At 38.0% G+C, this 25,931-nt stretch overlaps 1 pseudogene; it reads left to right on the forward strand.

The window, feature by feature from the left end:
• The first annotated feature begins 12 nt into the window (after positions 1–12).
• LOC143440553 (vomeronasal type-1 receptor 4-like) lies at positions 13–19,412 on the forward strand (annotated as a pseudogene).
• The last annotated feature ends 6,519 nt before the right edge of the window (positions 19,413–25,931 follow it).

Below are 25,931 nucleotides of genomic sequence, written 5' to 3' on the forward strand. Positions count from 1 at the left end.
TTGTGTATCCGGATGTCAGTGTGTGGGGCTATTGTGCCTTACCTTCCACCTTATTTTAGAGAGTCTTTCTTGTTTAACAGTTTGCTCTCCAGGCAAGGTGACCCTGAAGAGCATACAGATCCTTTTGTCTTCATTCGCCACAGTTCTTAGGAAGCTGAGATCTGACAAATGTCTCTGCCCCCGAATCTGCCTTTCAAAAATTTTTATTTGATATGTGTGTGCTTCAGTATATATATCTGCACTTCCTGTTTGAAGGAGCCCTTATGTGTCTGTGGGTCCACCAGATCTCCTGCTTTTATTTATGTTAATTTGTTGTGATTAGTACCTGATCTACACAGGTTGTGATCTCACCTTGCCAGTTTGACTTCTATCCCTCATTGTGTTTCCTTAATTTTGGAGGATGTGTTTCATTTTGCATAAAGTTTGGACATTTCTGAGTTGTTAATAAGAAATTTATCCAAGTGTGAATTCATTCTTTATTTGTTTTATATTTTAGGTTTTTTTTCAAATTTAGTTTTAGATATTTTCTATGTTATACAAATGTGTCAGAGGATAAGAGTTTTTAGGTTTTTTTTCAAATTTAGTTTTAAATATTTTTTTATGGTAGAGTGATGTCAGAGGATAAGAGTATATACTGCTCTTATGTTGGGTCTGAGTTTAATACTCCTGCCAGAGGCTCACAAATGTCTGTAAGTTCAGCTGTAAGAGATCTCATGCTTATGGCCTCTGTTGATCCTCATACTTACATGTAACCTCCTCCAGCAAACATAATTAAAACCAAAATAAGTCATAGATGCAATTAGTCTTTATAAAATGTGAATGTTTAGCCACTCATTGTAAATATGATTGTCAAATATTTTTTGTTGTTTCTTTTGGTGGAGTTTAAATTATGGTTATGTTAATTTTTGAAATAATGGCATGTTTTTAAAAAGACTCTCTTTGAAAAAATGATTAGTATTTAGTCAAAACTAATAAAAACAATATATTTTCCTTTGTATTTATTTTAGATAGGGTTTCTCTACATGTAGCCTGGCTTTTCTATAAGTGGCTTGGTAGTCCAGGTTAGCCTCAAATTCATTGGTCTGCCTCTGTCTCTTGGGTGCTAGCATTAAGGCTAATGACAATGCATCTAGTGAAAATACTAATCTTTAGGAAACATATCTGTTACTTTTCATTTAAATAACAGAACATCTACTTTTATAAAGAGCAAATTTTAGACATTTCTTCACTGAGAGCTACATAAATACAATGAAATAATGACTTATTTAAACTAACTTCATTAAATAATGCACACTCATAATGCATTTCTGTGGTCTTATGACCCTATTAATTTAATTTTTAAATAGGAATAGAAATGGTTACTACAAACTTGGCAATGGGAATTTTCCACTCCCCTCAGATTTCAATGGGAGTGCTTAGCAATTCTTCAATACTATTGTATGTCTTTTTCATATTTACTGGGAAGCACTTAATGTCCAAAGACCTGATTAAAAAGCAGATGACTTTGCCAATTGCTTGTCTATCACCTCAAGAGACATTCCACAGACAAGGTTAGATTTTGGATTTAAGAATTTCCTGGACTATATTGGATATAAATTGATGCTGAATAACAAGGGTGATGTCCATGCATGCCATGTGTATACTGACTAGCTTCCATGCAATCACAGTCAGCCCCAGCAACTGTGAATGAAGCTGAAGCACAGAGCCACCAAGCACATTGGTCCCTCTTAGTCACAGAGGTAGATTGTGCACTCGCTTCTAAACATCTTGACTCTATCAAGAGTGTCAGGCCCCAGGAACAACAAAAATATGACTTAGCACATTGAGTATAGGTACTCTCATTACTTGTTTCTGGCAATGTAGCAACTGCAGCCAATATGTTGTGCCTTTCTTATGGACTGTGTCTGGGACTCATGTCCTGCTCAAGTGACTTCATGGTGTGTATCCTCTACAGATGCAAAAAACAAGTAAAGTATATCTACTTTCTGAAAGTCTCCTCTGAGAGCCACTCAGATTATCCTCACCCTGGTATGCTTATATGTCATCTCTTATTCATTCTCTTTTATTGTGATCACCTTTACAACCTACCCCAAATATCCAGTGTTAAGGAGAGTTAAGTAGACTTATATCTCTAGAATTATGCTTTTCCACATTTTGTCCCTTTGGTGTCATTAGCAATAGGAAGTTGAGTTCCAGCCTGTTTTACCCTGTTGTGGTAAAAGGTACCTATCTTCAAGTGTGGCATAAACCCTGGTTGTCCCTTTTACTTCTAAATATGCATAATCTTTTTATCTGTTGTATGATGCTAAAGACAATAGTATGGAAACACTAAACTTCCAGTAACTGACTTTTTCAGTGTGGAGTACTCACTAGCCATTTGATCTCATAGCATTTTCCTTACAGACTTTACCATCAAATAATGTGTAATTTTTCAACTAAATCTATATAAAAATATATAGGTTTATCACATACAAAATTTTAACATGAAATTAGGCTATATGTAAATGAAGATGATAAATTATAAGGAGGAGAGAAGACGTGATGGCTCAGGAAAGTTTTGTGTATGTATGTGTGTGTGTGTACACCTTCATCTTTATTTTATATGTACGGGTATTTTTTCCTGCATGTATGTCTTAAGACATGGATAAAATACCTGAAAAGGTCAGAAAATGGCATTGAACGCCTTAAGAGTGAAGTTACTCATAATTTTGAGCAACTATTGAATGTTGAAAATCAACCCTGGATCTTCTAGATGGTTACTACATGCTTTTAACCTCTGAGCAGTGTTCCAGCTCCAAGCTGCTGTTCTCATTTGTAGACACTACAGTCCTCCAGATGTCACCATTGGTCTGAAAATGTTCTAAAAATTATGGAAATGGAGGTCACCTTAAGAAAATTAGCCTCAGACAGGCAAATGTTACCTTTTCTATTAGGTGAATCGGAGTAAAATATGAATTTCTGAGATGAGGAAAAGACCCAGAGTGCAGGAAATGGGAACAGATGAGATACTGAAGGGATGACCATGACACAGGCACATAACACACATGTATGAAAATACCACATTGTAATCCCTTGGTATGTACAATTAATACACCCTGTGTATTAAAAAGTAATTAAAAACCTGTCACTCTAGCTCTGTGGCCCACTCGGTTCATTTTACTCCTATACCAATCTTCCCAAGTCTAGTAACATCCTCTTTCTAGAAGGTGCATCAAAATACTTTAATTGTGTAAAATTATGTTTCTGCTCTATACTTATTTCTTCAAGAAAATATATTTCTGGCTTCTTCCTTTCTCCATAGGAGTTACATTGACAACATATTTAATTTATAATAACTTTTCCTAGAAAACTTTTGCTTGTGGAAAGAAAAACATCAGTTCTGTATATGATCGTCTGGTCCCCTGAAGTATGCACATCCTAATAACCCAAGTACTTTCCATTGAGCAGCTACGAGCTGCATCATCACCTCCATGGTGAGAAGAGGCATGTCAATAGATGAAACCACACAAGGAAAAGTTCCAATCTGGCTTTTCTGCTGTTTTTAAGAGGCATTGACATACTGTTTTTGAAACTGTGACACCACTAAGCCGGAAGCATCAGGTTCAAGTGTGTGTACATGGTCTGTATCCACACTTTTAAGGTTGTTTCATTCAGATATCTCATTTTCAGTTTTACTTTCATTTTCCCAATTCACAAAAACGGGCTAATTTTTATTATGTTTCTTTCTATAGACCTGAACATTGTTTTAAATCTTCTTTAATTTTTAGCCTCTTGTCTACTGAATTATCCGTGAACTTTCTTTGCATATTACAGAAATTACTATTTGATGTCCAGCTACAAAACATCTGAGGATGTTCTCATTTTGTATATCTTCTGGGTAGTAGTTTGTCTTATTTTATTATGGAATCTGTTTTCCAGTAATTAAAATTTGGATGTAAACATTCTAAAGAAGGTTGTTAAATGCTACATTTAATACTGGATTAGAATTTCACCAGAATGCTTTCTTTTCTTTTGCCACAAAAGGTAGCATTGTGATTGCTGGGAAAATGTGAAAGGTGCTAAGAGATGAGATATTACTACATGGATATAATAATCTGGATTTGACAATTCAACTGGGTTTATATGGTGTAATGCTGGTTTGGGGAGGAAATTATATTGTAAGTTCTTCTTTGTAGCATATAGTGTAAACCATGCTAAGTATGGGCCCTAGGACACTGCATTTGAAAGGCAAGCATTCTGCCTTCAGAATGTCCCCACAGCCAGAACAGAGTCTCACCTAGTCTGAATAAAGTTGAATGAGAAAAGTTTTTATTCACTTTTTTCAATTTTTTGACCATCTTGAAATAATCTCACAGATTTTAAAAAATCAACGATTAGCAAAAATAGCAACATGTCTTAATTTGATCTATAGAAAACACTGAAGTACTGCTATAAATTTAGCAGAAGAATTTTAAAACTGTGAAATTTGGTAAACCAAAGTTACCTTTAATTAAAGTTAAAGTTAACTTTAAATTCAGCTCCCAGGATACAGGAGCAGATGAATCTCTGTGACAATGAAGCCTGTCCAGTCTAGTTAGCAAGTTCAATAAAGCCAGGGCTATATAGAGAGACACTGCATCTAAAAGACATAACAAAACAGACAAACATACAAAAAGAATAAAAAGAATGCTTGAAGAAGCAGAACAGTGCTGGATTTCCAACACTGGGGAGGTAAAGTCATAGAGCAAAATCAGACTCACACACTTAGTTTGTAAGCTTACTAGGATACCAAGAGTTGCCCACAAATCACACAGACACCATTCTTAGTCCAACAGGGATGATTTACTGAGTGTATACCCTAATACTGATCGATAAGGACAGCTGATATTTACAATGTGCCTGGCTGACAGTGCACTGTTTACAGTCACACAGAGGCCTTCCAGTTTCCTAGGGATCATACCGTGCCTGAAAATGGTGACAGATCACCCATCAGTTTCAAGTAGAAAATCTCCTTCTTCTTCTTCTTCTTCTTCTTCTTCTTCTTCTTCTTCTTCTTCTTCTTCTTCTTCTTCTTCTTCTTCTTCTTCTTCTTCTTCTTCTTCTTCTTCTTCTTCTTCTTCTTCTTCCTCTTCCTCTTCTTCTTCCTCTTCTTTTTCTCCCCCTTCCCCTCCTCCTCCTCCTCCTCCTCCTCCTCCTCCTCCTCCTCCTCCTCCTTTTTACCACAATTACAATAGTTACATGAAAATGTTTGTAAAAACACAAATCCCCTTTCAAGAAATTGATGCATATTCAATGCAGTATTGGTTAAGGCAGTATAAAAAAATGTATTCCTGATAACAGGAGATCTCAAGACAATATCAGTAAAAGCTTTCTAACTACATCTCTACTCTCATGTTCTCAAAAGTTGTAAATTACTTCATTCTTAAGGTAAAAAAATTACTAGCAACTAGGAGGGGACAATGAAAAACTGGGAGGAAAAGGGAAAGTTAAGTTAGATTTTGCCTGAAATGTCTTTAAATCATAAACTAGAGCGTTATTACTCTTAGTCTTAAGTGTATCAAATAATATAATTTACCTTTCTTAGTTCACAATCTGCTGTTACTTGGAATAATTCAAGTATTGTAAGACTGTCAAAAATAACTTTGTAAGCTATACAAGGGCCTGCCAATTGCATTTTCCAATGTTTTAATTAAGAACTTTTAAAAGAACTATAAATTAAGCTGAGGCAGTTTAGTAAAACAGATGATAAATGTCTTTTTATTTGTGCTTCTGATTCTTTTAACACAAATCACTTCAACAAATATGTGAGATATAGCAGATTATGCATTTGATCAAAGCATTTTGATTTAAGCCTAAAACAGATCGAGATGGTATAAAGTCATGCATAAGATCCAAGAATTTGCCTACTGGTTTCCGGGCAGCCTTCTCTCTAATCAGAATCTATTATTCTTCAGCTGTAGATGAGACAAGGCATAATCTATTGTAAATGGAGAACTGTCATAAAAACAGGATAATATTCTTAAATTAAGATCATTCTTGTTCAATTGAAAAGACTCTCCCAAGTGTCTTCTAACTTGGAAGTGTCTTCCAGGTTTCTAGAGGATATATTTTGTTGACCTCTTAATTTCATAAATTAACTTTGCTTTGATTCCATTTTATGGTGTTGTTTCAGCTTTGTTTTAAAACTTGGTTTAAATTTATATACAACTCTGTACGTGTTTACAAATTGTTGCATAAAGAGCATAATCTTCATAATAAAAGATAGTGTTTGTAAACACATGTCCAATTTCAGAAAAACACTTTACATTTCCCATCAGGCTTTTGTCTTTTTTCTTTGTTTTGGAGATCCGAAGGTAATTTCAGACCTGGTCTGTGATGGAAGTGAGGGAGGCACACTGTTTTGCTTAACATTTGACTTGTGCTTGTCTGTGAACCTTGTAACATCTGTGGCACTTAAGAAGCGTTCAGCAGACACAGCAGGCAGAAGAGTCTGAATATGATGCCTGCTTTTGACCTGTATTTCAGCAGGAACACTTGTACTCATGGTTTTCAGGAAGCAGGTTTTTCCCCGTTTTTGATCTGCTTTGAAGGTAGTCACTAGAACCTCTTCTCTGCTCCAGCCGGGGGTCCTAGCGTGCCGTGCTGGAGAACAACTCGAGTTGGGCCTGCTTGTTTGGCCAGCTCTTCCCTCCCTTCAGACAGACTCAAGGGATGAAACCCGGGTTCATAGAAGAGTCTTGGGAGGCGAGGAGGGCTGTGACACCTCAGGCGGAGCACATTTCAGCAGCTCCTAACTCCGGAGCTTGGAGGACCAATTGTTCCCAGTTCCTGAAGTCTTGCTTGCTGCTGCTACTTCTAGGAGGACACAGGGCGTCTTAGCCTTAGCATCTCCAGAAGCGGCCGCTAAGTGGCGTTAGCAGCAAGCCCTGTCGTTGTCCCCTGGTGGAACAGTGGTTGCAGTAGCTGGGCGCGCAGAGGCCTGCTGGGTCATGTCTGTAATTAGTGTTCTCAGATCTTCTGATATTATATTTAGAAAAGTGAATCCCAACATTTAATGTACTTAGTGAAATCTGTTTCTTACACATGCCTATACACACCTGGACTTAATTAAAGTTCACAGCGGCCTCAGTCACCATAAGCTCACAATAAGACGGTCTACCCACCAATTGTCAATATAAATTGTTCAATATTCATATAGTAGAGTGGTCTAAAGCATGAAAATCGATAAAGAGTGACACACACTTTAGGAGAGGAGGTCAAGGAATGCAAGAGAACAAAGTAGGAAGAGGAGAAGCAAGAGAGGAGAAAAAGAAGCTCCAAGATCCCCAGCATACATGTTAAAATTTACTAAATCAGGGTTCCTTTAGTTTTTTTTAAAAACTAAAAACTAGAAAGAGACATGCAAGACTTGAAGAAGCCCTCCTTGGAGAAGCCACACTCCTTATCTTAGATAAATCTTATTTTCTTCCCAAGTGATTTTATCTTTATGTTAGTTGTGCTTAAAATCTTTATTATGAAATTCTTCAAAAACGTTGCTGAAAAGAGAGAAGTATGAAAAAGGAGTAAAGGAGGGAAAGAATGAGGAGATAAGGAGAGAATGAAGAAGAGAAAGAGACTGGGAGAGTTGACAGAATAAGTAGAATGGGAAAATGGAACTCTGTTATGGTTTAAAGAGTAGGGACTTGAATGGGCTTTTGGATTAATTTTCGTATTTTCAACTCAGGGCAGAGTCTCTGCCTCCAATCCTCCCTGAGCTGTGTGATCCTCTTCCTCTCATAAGCTGCTACTGATTCTCTGTAATAGCTGATATTACCTCACTTGTTCTTTCCTTCCTTCACATTGCCTCTGCCTCCTTGAACATATTGTTTACCTCATGTCTGTCTCTTCTTTCATCTCTCTTTCTAGCTTTTAGTTTTAAAATGATTTATTTGGATTCTATGTTGTTCTCTACTGATGGCATACCCAGGGCCTTGCAATAGCTGGAAAAGCAATGAGCCACATCTTATGTTAAATAGCTTGATGTGCTTGTATTCTTTTCATTCCTCTTCCTCCTCCTCTTCTTCCTCCTTCTCTTCCTCTTCCCCTTCCTCCTCCTCTTCCTCCTCCTCTTCCTCTTCTTCCTCCTCTTCTTCCTCCTCTTTCTCTTCCTCCTCCTTCTCTTCCTCCTCCTCCTCCTCCTCCTCCTCCTCCTCCTCCTCCTCCTCCTCCTCCTCCTCCTCCTCAATAAATACATCTGGATAGGAAAGCATTCTGTTTTTGTGTCATAATAACTAGATCACAGGAATTTGTGGAATTAGAATACTGGTAATAGTACATTAAATTGCCTTACCAATGATAGAATTCTAGGATGATTTTTCTACCAAAAAAAAAAAAAAAACTTTAAGGATGCTTGAAAATTTAGAAATATTCAATGAATTAAAAATAAGGAGCAATTGCATATTTAATGTATGTTAAGGAGTATATTTAATATCTTTGTATTTTTGCTATTCTGAATTATGTCAGAGATATTTCCTGATTGGATTTTCATGTTTATTGAATATAGCCCCAAATCTGTTGTCGTATAAATCCAGCTCATGTGTTAGCTACAAGAATAAACAGATACAGTGTTCTTGCCATGTGAAATTTACCTAATTGAACCTTTCCACATCTGGAAAATAGATACAGGTATATTTGGCTTTCTCTATTACTGTCAAGGCTACTGTCTAGAGTTTCAGAAGCTATCATATAGCTGCCTAATGTCAGGGATTACTGTTAATAAGTGAAACCAAACCAAAACAACAACAAATCTCTACCATATTATACGCCTAACTAATATACTTCTACATTTTTCTTACAGACAAAAATATAAACTTGTCATTATGACCCTAAACTCAATGTCACTAAATTCGAAATCAAAGTCAGGTTTGACTTTAATTGACCACCATTAGTATAGCTGCACCATACACCATGGCCAGAACTTCTTATATATTAAACAAAATATTTTTGTATTTAAGATGAGAACCAATTTCAAACTACAAATATTTATCATGTTAACCATTGTGATTATACAGTTGACTCATGTGAATAATGATCCTGATGTTTTACGGCTGATCTCCAGAACATTTTCACCACAAACCCAAAACTCTGTGTCCTTGAACAAACATCTATCACTTTCACATTGTACTCCTGTCTATAATCCTTCTAATATCTTTAAAGTTTTCATTACATATTTATTGTTGGGTAGGCACATGTGTGCAGAAGACAGCATACATGTGTGTAGGTTAGAAGATATGTTTTGGGACTGTGTCTGTCCTTCCATGATTGGGACCCTGGATTGAACTTTGGTCACTGGGCTTCTTGGAAGCCACTTTAACCTTCTGAGCCATCTTGCTGGCCTCATCATTTTAGTTGCTGTGTGTTTGTAGTTGATCACTGTAATTTCAACAGCTGGATGGAATCATAAATCAGCATCAGTGATCATAGCACTCAACACAGGGTCATTTGTGGTTATGTATGTTTTAGAATGTGCCAACTTTTATCTTTGAGGATAAATGCCTCAGCATTTTTTGTGTACACTATGTTGTCTACATACATGTCTTTGTGGAATGATTGCATCTTCCAGTTGTTGGAATGATTGTGCTATGGAAATGACTATAAAGGTACCTCTTGTAGACTCTGATTTTATTCTTTTTTACTTGTAGTTTAGTAGCACATTGTACTATTATCCTCCCCTTGATTCTTCAACACCTTGCTTCCCCTTATCTTTGATCTCTTTTCTGATTTTGTAGCCCATAACCACATTCTCTTAACACTTGTAAACATATGGACATTGTGATCCATGTCCTTGTTTCAGAAAGAACATGTGTTATCGTATCACTCTGTGTGTCATCTTGCTGAGTTCTTTTCAAGTTCATCTAGTTCTTGAAAATTTCATGATTTCATTTTCCTTTACAGATGTTTCACAGATGAATGAAATTCCACTGTGTTTACATAGCACACTTGCATTATGTGCTGACGAGCCTCTAGGATGAACAAAGCTTCTTTACAATTGTGAATAAAACAGCTGTTTACATGAATGTGTAGTATCTTGATGGTAGGACATATAGATCTTGGGGTATATGGCCAAAATTATATATCTGTATTGTATTGTAATCTTATCTATATTTTTATTAAGAAACCTTTGTACTTATCTCTCTAATGAATATAGTATTTTCCCCTCTAACCCGTACAGATTGAGGATTGTTTTGCAATATCATCATCAGTGTTTGTTCTATTCTCTTGTGTCTATTTTCTTGATGTTCATCATTCTAAGAGGTGTGAAGGAATCTCAACATATTTGTAATTTTTATTCCCCTTGTAGCTAAATATGTTGCACATTTTAAAAAGGAATCTACTACCTATCTGTACTTCATCCATAAAAAAAAAAATCTTTCCTACCTCATTAACACTTTTGTTGACTTGAAAGTTGTTGAAAAGACTGTTTAATCTTTACTTTTCATTATACATTCTAGGTTTTATGCTCCTTATTAAAGTACAGAAGCCAACGATTTTCCCCCATTCTGTAAATTACATGACCACTTGGCTTTAATGTGCAGAAAGCTTTTAATGCAGTTCAACTCGTTAACTCTTGGTGCCTTTCCTGTGGTGTTCATACTGTTGCCTCTATCTACATCTTGTTTTGTTAGCATTTTCCTCTGAGAGTTTTAGCATTTCAGCTTTTGAATAATTTAACATTAATTTTTGTGTAAGGTGTAGAATTGTAAACACAACCTGATAGTCTTCAGTTGGATACCCATTTTACACAAATATATTTACAATCAGAAGGTCTGAGAACCTAATCACTCCAAAGATTCAAGAAAGGAATTATTTCTTTTTTTCCCTCTTTTTCTTTTTTTTTAATTTATTTTTTATTGGATATTTTATTTACATTTCAGATGCCATCCCCTTTACCCATTTCTCCTCCCTAGAAAGCCCCTATCCCATACCCCTTTCTCCTTTTTGCTTTTATACAATTTTTTAATGTTAACCAAAGGCTTTATAAGTTTGGTAATGCTCAATATCAATCAGAAGTATAACCTAATACCCAACTTACATATATCAACTATCTTTGACTGGCGGAGACATGTGAATATCTGCCTCCATGTCTGGCCCCCCTCTCTCTTTCTCTCTCATCACCTAGCTCCTCCTCTCCTTACTCCTCCTCTTCCTCTCTGTACTCTTCCCACCTTAGCTCCTCCTACATATAACCCTTCCTGTTAAAATAAAAGTAAGAAAGGAATTATTTAATCTTTGTAAATTCTGCCTGAAAACTGCTGAGACTCAGAAGAGCAATGGCAGGGAAAACCAGACTCCTCATTCATCCTTACTCAATACTGATCATTCCCTGTGTGTCTTGGTATCCTCTCATAGCCCCAGATCCTTGCCCAGCATTTGCAATTATTTATAACAAGATCTGATGACTTAGAGCGTAGGAGATGCAGTAACACTACATTGGAACTTGGTGTTTTTCAATTTTGTTAAAGCAAAAACAATAGTAAATTGTGTGGTGTCTGTGACATTTTCCTTTCAATAAAACCTGCATTAGGATTTTTATTTCTCTATATGTTCAGCTCTTTAAACTCCTGCTTTTATTTACATATTATAAGGTATGTAATGATCTCTCTTGGCTATTCTGATTAGCATTTCATGACTGTATTTCCATAATTATTGGTGACATTGAGTCTCATTTTGCATACATTTTGGACATTTCTGTATAGTTTTTTTTTTTTAAAAAAGCATGCCAATCATGAACCTATTTCTCATTTATTTTGTATTTGTTTTCTTCAAATTAAGTTTTAAATATTCTTTTTATGGTACAGAGGGGAGTCAGTGGTTAAGAGTGCATACTGTTATTATTCTGGATCTGTGGTCAGTTCCTAGCTCCAATGGGCAGCTCACAACCATCTACACATCCGGCTGTAGGAGATCACAAACCTTTTGTCTCTGCTAGCACTCACTTTCACATGCAGCAGCCAAACACAGGCATCATTAAAAACAAGATACATCTTAAAATGAAATTTTTTAAACATTCTGAATAATTAACCACTCATTGTGGATACTATTTTCAAATATTTTATGTTTCTCATAATGACTTTTAATTGTTTCATATGAACTTCAGAGATAATGGCATATTTTTAAGGCACTTTACTTAAAAAAAATGACCCCAAATTAATGTGTTTAGTCAAAAGTAATGAATACATTAATCTTCTTTATTTCCTTTTATGCTTTTTGAGAATGTTATTCTCTGTATGTAGCAATGACTGTCCTGGAACTGTCTGTGCAGACAGAATTAGACTCGAATTCATAGATCTGTCTTCCTTTGTCTTTCGAGTTGTAGAATGAAAGGGGTCCAACACCATATCCATGGAAAACATTAAATTTTAGTAAACATATCTACTATTTTTGATTGAAATAATAGACAATCCCTAAACTTCTAAATATTCTTCTGTGAAAGAGCTATATACATACATTGAATAAAGTGATGGTCATTTTATTTAAGCTAACTATATGAAGTAATGGGTACTCAATGTATTTCCAGGGTCTCTTAACCACAATAGATTTATTTACCTTTTAATTGGAAGGAGAATGACTTCTGAAAACTTTACAATGAGAATTCTCCTCTTCTCCCAGATAATAGTAGGAATGCCTGGGAATTCCTCAATACTATTTTATTATGTCATTTTGATATACACTGGAAAGTCCTTAATGTCCAAAGACTGAATTACAAAACAGTTGACTTTTGCCAACTTCTTGTCTATCATCTCAAAAGGCATTCTACAGATACTGATGGATTTGAATTTAAAGATTTCTTGGATAATATTGGATATAAACAGATAATTATACTCTATACTATCAACACATGTTTCCAATAGCCTTAAGAATTAAGATACCACAAAGTAGCAAAATTACTGTTCTGAGGTAGCAATGAAAGTAAGTTTATGGTTGAGGAGTCCTCAGATAACCAAAAATAAGTGTTTTCTAATAGTTGTGATATACAAGGTGAGAAGCACTTTTCTTTAGGAATCCTGGTGCTCCAAATTAGGCCAGTAAATCATGCTAGGGGAACCCCCAGGCCCCATGGACTCAATGAATTTAATTATTTTGTTAAATGGACATATTGTTGGACTACCCTTTAAATTCTTATATCCATAACAATAAATTACTGCCACACTCAGAAATCATCCTAGAAGTCTCTGTTTGCTGTGAACATGGTTATCACACTGACCAAAGTGTAGAGAATGAGTGACTCTGTTAATGCCCAGTCACAAATGAGATATTCATTTGTGATTCAGCTAACATCATGGAAAATAGCATGGAAAGAATGTAAGAGCCAGATGTCATGGACAATTAGAGGCAAACTGTACCTACTGGCTATGACAGGACCACTGCTGTCATGAATTCCCAGCAGCTGTGGTTGACTGCATTAGACATGCACATTACTAGGTAGGAAAAGTAATTTCCTGGCCTCAGGGAGGGGTTCATGATAACCCAGTACTAATGGAGTAGTTATGAACAGTTTCTGGCTTTCAGGCAAGGAGAATCAGTTATTCATAAGAATGTGGCCTCTAGTAAGTCAGCCAAGCTCCCAGGGGTGGTCTCACAAACCTACGAGTGTATAATCAACAGAAATTGACTTGGTGGGTTATAAATAATAGAGGATAGGAAGGTGGTAGAGTTGGAAATGTGGACTTGAATTTATAGGACTTAAAGGTGACTATGATCTAAATGTATAATCTGACATTCTCAAAGAATAATGAACATATTGTATTTTAAATATACTCCAATAATCATAATATATCCTTAAGTGTATAAAGGCAAACACTACATATGAACACTCCATTTACAAGAACATTCAGAGCAAAATAACCCCAAAATAAGAGGCTACATGTTATGTATCCATATAAATTAGTTTTTATATATGATTTTAGAGTGCAGTATAGTTAAAGAATGAATAACCACTACATGGTAAAAATTAATCCATTGACTTGTCTAGAAATCAATCCAATATTGGAAATAACAGTTTTCATTCAGAAGGCTAGATCTGGACATTTTCAGAGACATATTTGGAAACTAGCTGTAGCTCACTATGATGTTATGATAGCAAGAGATAAAGTTGGGATAGGCACTGGATTGCAAACAAGGGTTAGTGCATGTTTTAAGGCTCTTTTAATTGTCAAGCTAAAATTAGTTTTGTTCCTTCTACAGCATTTATTGTAAGTTGCATTGACTGTATACTTTCTAATTGTGTTAGTGTGTTGAACCCTGGCCTGTCTGTTATGGGGGTCTATCAACCAGCTTTTGTCTTACTGCCCTGAGTATCAAAAAACCTTGATTCTCTGACAAAAGCTTGAAAGTGCTGAAAGAAGTGCGTTAGGCATTAAGCAGAAGCAAGAGGGTAACAGGCTTGATTATTGCTGGTATAATAGCTTTAATTTCACTAATTGCTAGCACCACTGCTCCCGCAATAGCATTGACAAAAGGAGTTAAGACAGCTATTTTTGTTAACCATTTCTAGCAAAAAAAAGTTACTAACTTATTGAGTATACAAAAGGATTTATATAGGTGTCTGGAACAACGGATTGATGCTCTATATTCTATTCAAATTATCTGAAGGAGGTTCAGGGTTCAAGAGTTAGGAACCATCTCAAGTGTCATGACAAATACCATTGAAGTAGTGTTACTTCTAAAATTTACAATGATTGTCATTATAATTAGAAAAAAAGTTTAAAGACACCTATAGGGTGTTTGGCATAATTCTAACACCTCTCTGGGTGTTTTAACTTTACATAGTGAGATTATGAAGTTAAAGAAAGCTGCTCTGTTGAGCTTTGATGCTGCAGATAATGCCAATAAAATTATCCATGGCTTGAGCTCAGTATTTCCATTTTTTATCAAACCTCAGGAATGGCATATATAGCTTGATCAGTCTAGCCCTTCTTGTTCTGGGAATACTTTTATTCCTGCCCATCATGTTAAAGCTTGTCTCTAACTACATCAACAGGTTGGCAGCCAAAGTACATGACTTGAAACTGATAATGGACCCCCAGACAGAGGTATTAATTTAACAGGCTGGCAAGCCAAAGATGGGTAAGATTCTTACCAACCTAAGATAGAAGTGCATTGCTTTTGATAATGCATATTCCATGATGGGTCAGGAATGACCTAAGACAGGCTTAGTCTGGTTTATACAATAAAAAAGGGGAAGATGTGGAGAGTTTTTGGGGCTGCCTGGCAGGAATCTGACATTGGCCATGGACAAGGAAATGGGCTGCTTAAAAGAAATCTGACATAGGACAAGGACAAGGAAATGAACTACAGGCTGGAATCTGAGATTAGGCTGGAACAAAGAAGTAATTTCAGGCAGAAATCTAAAGCCCAGTCTAGAACAAAGAAGAAATTACAGGCAGAAATCTAAATCTTAAGCTAGAACAATGAAGTAGGCTTCAGGCATGAACATGACTTTGGGCTAGGACAGGAAAGTCAGCTCAGATATTTTGGTCATCCTGATAAGCCCTTAGAAATAGTGATTACAGGAGTGATCATAGGACTCTGTTTATTGTGGTGCATGATCTTTGACTATCTGGGTTTATTGTCTTGCTTGTTCCTTGACTATTTGCATCTATTGTATTGCTAGTTCCTCAATCTAGAACTGACCTTAATACTTGCATGTAATTTAAACAGTATAAAAGCAAAAAAGGAGGAAGAGGGATGGGATAGGGGATTAATGGGGGTGGGGATGGGGAAAGGGGATAACATCTGAAATGTAAATAAATAAAATGTTGAATTAAAATTTTAAAAATTGTATGAATAAGAGGATATTTTTGACATATGGGAAATGACATTTTGTAAAGAACTTCAAAATTTTATACAAAAATGTTTAAATAAAATGAATAAATAAAAAAATGACATGAAGAAAGGGAAACAAAGACAAATTCACTGTATCTCCTTCCTTTGTGACTCTCAATTCAGCTGTTCTTCAGAGTTTAAATAAATCTCCAAGGATGTCTGGGCATTGAAAAAGGCTTACAGATTGTCCCACATTCATCAAGAACATGAGGCAACTTCATGTTGTTAGCATTGGCTCCTGGTTCCTTCTGCATCCCTCCTTGTGATACTGGGGTTCACAGAGATGGTTTCTTCCTAATTACTCCTAATTGCTTCTTTTCATTTGCTCCTGTGATTTGTACAAGTTTGCACTGATATGTAATTGGTGTAAAAAGTCATTTAAAAAGTTCTCAGTCTCTTATGTAGATGGTATTGTGGATCTAGACTTCAGTTGAAAAGCACTTCTGTCAGCAAATAACATGGGACAGGAACAGGCAGGCTTAGAGCGAGACAGGGCTTAGGAGTGAGTGTGAAACACCCAAGATGGAGTATTACAGCAGAGTGGTCTTGGAATTGGCATTTATCTCATACAAATTCAGATCATGTTCTCACATATGGCTCCTTCCATAGTTGTAAAAATTTACTAATTTCCATAGAGTTTTGGATCTCAAATACTTCAGTGAACAACATTTAACAATTGCTAGTGGAATTTGGCAAAGTGCAGGGAGCACCAAGGAGGAGTCTGAAGCAAGATATACAAAAGACAGGTGGTAAACCAGGCTCATCTCCCTCCACAGATAGAGGGGTGTGTGTTTCCTTTGTGGAAAACATGTTTGGTAGACATGAGGTGAAGATTGTAGTCTGGGGAGAATTTTAAATTGTGTGACAAAAAAAACGAGTATAGTTTTGTGCCCTATTCTTTTTGTTTCCTTTTCTATTTTTGTTTTGTTTGGGTGTTTACTTAGTTTTTTCAAAAGTGTGTCCTTTAGACTAGTGTGCTCTCAAACTCACTAAGAAGTTGCAGTTGACTTTGCACCCCGATCCCATGGCTTCTTACATTAATTCAGGGCTGCATCCTTTCTGTTTGTCTGTTTGACCTGGTTTTGTTCTTTGAGAAAGTGTCTCCTTATGTCACCCAAACTGTCCTGGAAATAATGTAGTCCAGGCTGGCCTCAAACTCACAGAAATGCAACAGGTTTCTTCACATGTATGGTGGGAATAAATGGTGGGTTGGACTTTCTCCAACTATTCTCATTGTTTGGATCAATTGTGTCTTCTGAAATTTACATTCAGAAAGAAAACAGTGATACACCTTCAGATAAGTGGGCTTTTTTTCCCCATGAAAACAAATATTTTAATATGAATTCTTCTTCTGACCAATATTGCCTAATTTATTAAAATGCAGAATATCATCAACAGGAACGAAAAGCAATGCAAAAATGTGATGCAGTTTTTGTACCCTGAAGATTCAATCCTTCACATACCTTGTGGCTAATCCATTCCAAGAATGTGTCTTTCTAATCCCATCATGAGGCACTTTTTATTCTCCCCAGAAGAACTTCAACTTGAGTTTTCAACAGTAAAAAGCATCAGTGTTGTAGTCATAGAGAAAATTCAGATTTTTAATCACTGAGCTTCCAACATTCTTTGGGATTGTGGCATTTAGAGTTTTGCTTCTTTATGTTGGAGTCCTGCATTTTTCTGAAATCTCACCAAAATCATTGGGATTTAGACCTCTGGGATATTTGATTGGAGTCCCTAAATTAACCCCCTACTCCCACATAGTCTATATATAACAGTCTCCCAAGCCATAGTCTGACTGCAACTTCTTTTGGTTTCGTTCCCTGAGACTGGTAAACTTGCCCAGGAGCCTGTTTCCAAAGAAACCTGCTTATTTACTTAAATTTGGCTGAATTGGCTTATCCCTTCAGAGGAGAAAAAACAGGAATCATCTTGGTGCAGAAATACAGGAAAAGTTGAATCCTCAGCAGGATCCTTCCTGGTCACATGAGGATCAATTTCTCTCCCTCCTTTTTTTTCTTAACTGGAAACATCAAATTTTGGACTTGATAAGTAACCTGTCCTTAGCTACTGCTTAATTCTGGGTCCAGGACCTCACTGGCTCTCTCTGGTGAGTCTCAGTCGTGCCAGAGTTAACCCTCATCAGAACAAAGACTGAGTCTTTGTTTTAGGGGAACCTCTTATAAGATGTATTGAGGTTACCACCCCTGCATAAACAGTCCTTTCTAGCACAGATTATCAGTTGGGACCCCAATTTTAAGTCTCGAGATCTCCAGCAAACTCTGGGAAGATGGGTACTACGGGGTCCAAAATTGATCCCCAGATACCTCTTGGATGTCTGCTGTGAAAATTATCCAAATTGGGGTCCTTTCGTCGCAGCCTGATCCTGTTTTCCTCTTTGGCTTGGTCCTAATACACTCTAGATAATCGACCTACGTGGCCACCAGAGGACACTCTAGACTTTAATGCTCAGCTTTTTGTTTGTTTTGTTTGTTTGTTTGTTTGTTTTTTAACTGTGCTCCTGCCCCTTCCTCTGTAGTCCATGCTCAATGGCTCAATTCTTGTTGGCCAGGGTTACAACACTCGTGAATCCTCTTTTATCTGGGGATTTGGACCTGGAGTCATCTGCCTTGACTGAACCACAGGAGTCATTGCCCCACCCCCTTTCTTGATCCCAATCTACTTCTCTCTTCTGAGACACAGGCCAAGGCCCAGCCTCTGCGCCCTTACCCTCCTCCTCTGTCTCTCTTCTCACTGTCCCTCCCTCTTCCTCACTGCTACAGGTTTCATTTGATAATCAGCTGCCCTCTTTACCCATTATCTTCCTATCTTCTTCCCTCCTCAATGCTCACTCTGCCCTCTTCCTCTTCTACAACCCTACAACCCACACCCTGGTCACTGTCCACACATTGGCTTGCCCCACAAGAATTCTTTCCTGTGGCGTCTCACATGCAGGCCTCTGATCTTCTCTGCTCACTGTCTTCCAGGTGGCAAGAGCCGAGGGGCTTGTTCGAGTCCACATTTCTTTCTCCATGTAGGACCTCTCCCAGATTAAAAAATGGCTAGGTTCCTTCTCTGCCAAATTGTCCGCTTATATTAAAGAGTTCTGCTACCTTTGCCAGGCTTATAACCTAACTTGGCATGACCTTTATGCCATACAAGCTTCTACCCTGACTCCTGAGGAATGTGGATGGGTTCAGGCAGCCACCAGGCAGTATGCAGACCAGACCCATCTAGTGGACAATACAATCCCTGTGGGTAATGTGGCAGTGCCCACTAGAGGACCCAACAGGAATTACCATCCAGATCAAAATGACAATCTCAAGGTCTGCCGCCTCCTTCAGGGTGTTGAATCAGTCTCAAATAAAGTTGTTGACTTTAATAAGCTCCGTGAAATCACACAACAAGCAGATGAAAATCCAGTCATTTTTCTAAATCGATTATGGGAGACTATGATCCGATATACCCACCTGGACTCTGTCTCTTCCTCAGTGGAAGCCACAGTTCTTGCTACTCCTTTTATTTCTCAGTCATGGCCAGATATTCGAAAAAAATCTAAAATAGGCTGAGGGTGGTCTCCAACCTCCAACCTCCAACTGCAGGAGTTGGTGAAAATGACTTTTAAATTCTTTAATCCCTGGCTGAGTCTTCCCAACAGGCTGGGCTACAGCAGAGGGCTATGCTCCAAGCCCAAGCCTTGGCAGCTGCCCTGAGGCCAACAGAGGGAACTAGGAGGTCCCCATAATAGTCTTAAGACTATCATTACCCACCTCCTACTTCCTCATATTTTTTACTGATTCACCTTGTAACCTTATTGTGCTATTGCCTTGAAGCAGTATTCTTGTGAAAATACTGCTTTCCTGAATATAAGTAATACTTATTCCATGGTATATCATTATTTTCCTTCTACATGTATATCATTAAAATGCTTGAAGAAAGCCAATAGACTTTACTCCCAGCCTGCTGGTATATGGCTAATGTAGCTCTCTGAGTTTGAGGCCAGTTGTATCCAAGTCTATATAAAGAAAAACTGTATCAACAAAACTAAATAAAACAAACAAATAGGCAGAAAGAGGATTAAAACTAGTGAGGCTGCTCAGGAAACCCAGTACTGGGAAAGATAGGCAATAGGAATGGAACCCAAGCTATCCTCAACTACCTACTGAGTTTGTGAGCAGACTAGCTTTTTTCCTAAAACAAGCAAACACCAATGAAGAGAAAAAAGATGAAAAGGAGAATGCAAAACTCCTGATTTCTGGCCACTCCATTTTAATTTCTCCCAAGACCACAGTCCTCACATCATGTCTATCAAACATAATGTTTCCCCAAATGGAATTATATACCCCTCTCTCTGTGAAGAGAGATTAGCCTCATTTACCCTCAATCTTTTCTGTATTCTTCTCTCTTTTTCTACTGTCAATCACTTGACCTGTTCAGTGAAGTTCACTGAGATCCAAAACCATAGAAAAGAGGAATATTTTACAACTATGGAATAAGCCATGTGTAAGAAAACAATATCAAAATCCATGAAAAATAAAAGTCAGTTCTAATACCATGCTGTTCTGATACTGCATCTACAGTTCTTGGCACTCAATCCCACGGCCTGTCTGGCTCTGTGCCTCCCTGTTCTACTCCCATGTTATTTGCTGACAGGAGTGCTTTTGAACTCAGGTCTAGACCCACAACAGCATCTACACAAGGGACTGAGAAAACTTTTAAATAACTTTACACCAATGACACATCAGTGCAAAGGTGTCCACATCCCAGCAGCAAGTGGAATGATTCAATCAGGAGTAGTTAGGAAGACAATAATATTTCTGTGAGCCCAGTGTCACAAGGAAGACTGCAGAAGGCACAAAGAGCCAATGCTAATTACATGATGTTGATTCATAGCCCTGATAAATGTGGGACAACTGACAAACTTTTTCAATGCCCAAGCATCCTTGAGGATTTCTGCAAACTCTAAGGAACAACTGAATTGTGAGTCATGAAGGAAGGAGATGCATGAATGGTCTTCACCTCCTTTTTTCAAGTCATTTTTTTTCTAAAAGATTGATTAATTTTTACTGTGTAGTTGTCATTCATTCTTTGTAAACTATTCTGTAGCCCATTTCATGTTTAGAAACTAATTTATATGGCTAGTTAAATCTGTAGCCCTTATTTGTTGTTGATATGCTTTGAACTTTTTTAAATTTGTTGTAGTATACACATGCATGTTTTTTCTTTTTTTTTTGAGAGTATTATTTATGTCCTTCTTTTTTTTATTAGATATTTTATTTACACTTCAGATGCCATCCCCTTTCCCCATTCCCCCCCACCCCCTTTAGAAAACCCCTATCACATGCCCCCTTTTCCTTTTTGCATTTATACATTTTTTTTAAATAATGTTAATCATAAGCGTTATAAGTTTGGAATTGTTCAATCAGAGGTGTAACCCACTACCCAACCTAGATATATCAACTATCTTTGACTGGTGGAGATACATGAATATCTGCCTCCCTGTCTCCCCCCTCTTTCTCTCTTTCATCACCTAGCTTCTCCTATCCTTCTTCTCCTCCTCTTCTTACTCCTTTTCTTGCTCTCAGTACTCCTCCTACCTTAGCTCCTCCTACACATCACCCTTCCTGTTAAAAGGAAACTTTTCTCTCAAAATACAATTAGAGCATAATTATGCCAATTTGTACCAGTGAGGTACAAGATAGTCCTAATACCCAGTCCATCATTTTGTTGACTAACCAGCACCTCTGTCATCTATCCTAACTAAAACATTTAGTTCTGAACCTGGCTTTAGGATGAATGTCAGCTGACTACCATCCACTCAAATCTTTTCTCTTATGGTGAATAGCTATAAGTTTTCAACCCCGTCAGAAATCCAGAATGACTGAGTTAACTATAATTGTGGGAAGCACAAAGCATAGCTTCTAAAACTTAGCCAATTTATAGAGACCTCTGAACACCTGAAAAGCCCCTATACTACCGAACGTTGGAGCATCAAATCTTCAGCCTTCTGGCCCAGAATCATCTGACAGACCTTGGTGATGCAGGATTATTAAGGACTGATTACTCTGTCTAGGCAGATATAATCAGTCAACTATTCTGCATGTCTGTCCTTTTCTGGACAGTAATTTGTCTGTAGATGGAGAGAGGCAATTCTTGCCTAGTGGCTGTTACCACACAACTGGAGTAACTCCAAGGATGCTCAATTTCTTCTTAGAATCCACGACAGGAAGCTGTCAGGAGCAGACAGGTCTCTAATCAATATGAACATTAATATATAAATATTTGTAGCATCAGTTCTATGGACTTCTGATGTTTTGAAAACCAACTATCCATGTAAGGTAACCTGGACTGTTTTCTGTTAACTCCTCTCAGCTATTTCTAAGTAAAATATGGAAAGCACCCTAACAATAAACTCAAAAATATGAATTTGCTATAGTCCCTTAACTCATAGGTTAACCGTCCCAAATCAGTTAAAAAAGTTAAAAAAGGGCTGGGTCTAGGCATTGTATTTCTAAATGTGTTATACAGGCACAATGCCCATGAGTGTATCAATATTCATCTCATTTTTATATTAATAAGAGGCTCGTACCAATGAAAACCTTAAATTTGAGATCAAAGTAAATTTTGTACCATTTAAGAATTTATAACTTCATCTTGATAATAAGTATATAGATTTCTACCAGTAGGTTATGGCTATGCAATAAGTCCTAGCTAATCCCCCCTGTTCCAACAAAACCACTACTTGTCCCTAGAAAGACAGACCATTATTAACCACATTAGTCCCCAAGCTCAGGGAATAGGGGCGCTGACTCTTCTTTAACTTCTTCAAGCTGATTAAGGGTGTTGAGATTTTAGAAGAGGGGTGGGGGGGAGAGTAAGTTGATAAGCCTCTGATGCTGTATCTTCACTGAATCCAGATGGAATTCCAGGACATCAGAGGTTTGGGCAGGTCTGCTCAGTTTGCTTGATGAGTAGATACACCAAGGCTGTGTATTCTGCAATATACAATTCTCAGAACAAGTTTTAGTATCAAGAAAAAAGAAAAAAAAAATTTCCACCCCCAGGGGGCTGACATTTTTTTTAAAGATGTTGGTTCTGAAGACTTTTTTTTCCCCGCTTCTTAAAATTGGTTGTAGTATTTATGTTTCAGATTTTATCCCCTTAGCCTACTTCCTCCCACCACCCAGAAACCTATCCCACCCCCCTCCTCATGCTTCTATGAGGCAGTGACCACACCTACCCCCCTCACTATCCCCTCCCCGCCCTCACATCCCCCCCCCACTGTGTGTTCATTCATTCATTTTTCATTCATTTTTTTTATGGGACCAAGAAACTCCTCTCCCACCTATGTCTGACAGGGCCATCCTCCCCTACATATACCTCTGGAGTCTTGGGTCCCTCCCTATGTGTTCCCAGGCTGGTGGTTTAGACCCTGGGGGGCTCTGGTTGTTTGGTATTGTTGCTTTCCACCTGGGGTCAATAACCCTTTCTGCTTCTTCAGTCCTCTCACTAAGTTCTCCATTGGGAAACCCCTGATCATATCAGTGGTTAATTGTGAACATTGTCCTCTGAGTGTTTTAGTCTTTGGCTGACCTCTAAGGAGACAGCTATATCATGTTCCTCACATTATGCACTTCCAGCCATCCACAACAGTGTTTAGATTAGGTGACTGTACATGGGGTGAATACCCAGGTGGAAAGGTCTCCTGATGGCCCCTCCTTCAGTTTCTGTTCCATGTTTTGTTTCCCTATTTGCTCCCTTGAGCATTTTTATTTCTCGTTCTAAGTAGAACTGAGGCATCCCCTCTTGGTCTTCTTCATGAGCTTCATGTGGTCTGTGGGTTGAATCTTCGCTAATCCAAGCTTTTGGGCTAACATCCGTGGAGATATGTTTGTGTAACTCTCTTCTTTTGGGGTTTTTGGAAGATTACTTTCTTGCTTTTTCTAGGTTGTAGTTTCCCTCCTTGTGTTGGAGTTTTCCACCAATTATTCTTTGAAGTGCTGGATTTGTGTTGAGATACTGTGTAAATTTGGATTTGTCATGGAATATTTTGGTTTCTCCATCAATAATGATTGAGAGTTTTGCTGGGTATAGTAGTCTGGGCTGGCATTTGTGTTCTCTTAGGGTCTGTATGATATCGGTCCAGGATCTTCTGGCTTTTATGGTCTCTGGTGAGAAGTCTGGTGTAATTCTTATAGGTCTGCCTTTATATGTTACTTTGCCTTTTTCCCTTACTGCTTTTAGTATTTTTTCTTTGTTTTGTACATTTGATGTTTTGACTATTATATGGCGGAAAGTATTTCTTTTCTGGTCTAAACTATTTGGAGTTCTGTAAGCTTCTTTTATATTTATGGACATCTCTTTCTTTAGGTTAGGGAAGTTTTCCTCTATAATTTTGTTGAGGATATTTACTGGTCCTTTTAGTTGTGAGTCTTCCCCCTCATCTATACCTATTATCCTTAGGTTTGGCCTTCTCATTGTGTCTTGGATTTCTTGTATATTTTGGGATAGTAGCTTTTTGTATTTTGCATTTTCTTTGACAGTTGTGTCAATGTTTTCCATGGTATCTTCTGCACATGAGATTCTCTCTTCCATCTCTTGTATTCTGTTGGTGATACTTGTGTCTATGACTCCTGATCTTTTTTTTAGGTTTTCTATCTCCAGGGTATTGTCCCTTTGTGATTTCTTTATTGTTTCTACTTCCATTTTTAGATCCTGCATGGTTCTGTTTAATTCCTTTTCCCGTTTGGTTGCATTTTCTTGAAATTCCTTAAGGGATTTTTGTGTTTCCTCTTTAAGGGTTTCTATCTGTCTACCAGTGCTCTCCTTAAGTTCTTTGAGAGTGTTATTTATGTCTTTCTTAAAGCCCTCTATCATCATCATGAGAAGTGATTTTAATTCTGATTCCTGCTTTTCTGGTGTGATGGGGTGTTCAGGGCTTGCTCTGATGGGGGAGCTGGGTTCTGATGATGCCATGTAACTTTGGTTTCTGTTGCTTACATTCTTGCTCTTGCCTTTTGCCATCTGGTTAACTCTAGTGCTGCCTGTACTTGCTGTCTCTGACTGAAGCCTGTCTTTCTAGTTATCTAGCTTGTGTCTGATCTCCTAGGGGTCCAGATGTCTCTGTGATCTTTTCCAGCTGCACTGATTATAGTGGTACCTCTAGGATGCCTCAGGATATGGTGCCTCCAAGGTAGTAGTCCAGCTACTACAGTCTGCTGTTCTGGGTGCAGTGTCTCCTCTAGAATATCTCAGGATACGTTGTCTGAAGCTCTGAGTTCATTTGTTCCTCTGTGGATCTGGATTGAGTGGAACTTCCAGTATGTCTCAGGTGGAATCCGGGGTCCACACAGCAGCAGACCTGGCAGAGGTCTGATCCAGGCCTCAGATCTGAGAACTAGTTTCTAAGACACTGTCCAAGTTAGAGCGCCTGGGATCCCTGCTTCCTCTGGGTTCTTGGATGTTGGGGGCAGAGCTGCCACCCAAGATCTGCTCAGTGTTCTGGCACAGACCGGAAGGAACCAGTGTTCCAGGCCGGGAGTGACTTCCTGGGTCCTTTTGGTTCCCAGTTACTCCCTGTTTAGGGCGGGCCTTGCTGTCTGCTTACCTAAGATACTGCCTGAGTTCAAGCACCTGGAATCCCTGCTTCCTCTGGGTTCTTGGATGTTGGGGGCAGAGCTGCCACCCAAAGTCTGCTCAGTGCTCTGGCCCAGACCGGAAGGAACCAGTGTTCCGGGCCGGGAGTGACTTCCTGGGTCCTTTTGGTTCCCAGTTACTCCCTGTTTAGGGCAGGCCCTGCTGTCTGCTTACCTAAGATACTGCCTGAGTTCGAGCGCCTGGGATCCCTGCTTCCTCTGGGTTCTTGGAGGTTGGGGGCATGTTTTTTCTATACAGATTTAAGAACCAACTATGAATATTAGAGAGTTTATTTATTTATTTATTTATTTATTTATTTATATTTATTGTATATTTGTTAGGTGCCATAAGAACCTTGCCCCAAGATGGCGATGACCACCTGAGGGCCGAGTGATAAACAAGTCCTTATTAGGTGTGAAGGTTGTGCTTCAAGGTGGCCTGATCTTACGAAA

Source organism: Arvicanthis niloticus, chromosome 30 (genome assembly GCF_011762505.2).
Source record: "Arvicanthis niloticus isolate mArvNil1 chromosome 30, mArvNil1.pat.X, whole genome shotgun sequence".
Taxonomy (NCBI): domain Eukaryota; kingdom Metazoa; phylum Chordata; class Mammalia; order Rodentia; family Muridae; genus Arvicanthis; species Arvicanthis niloticus.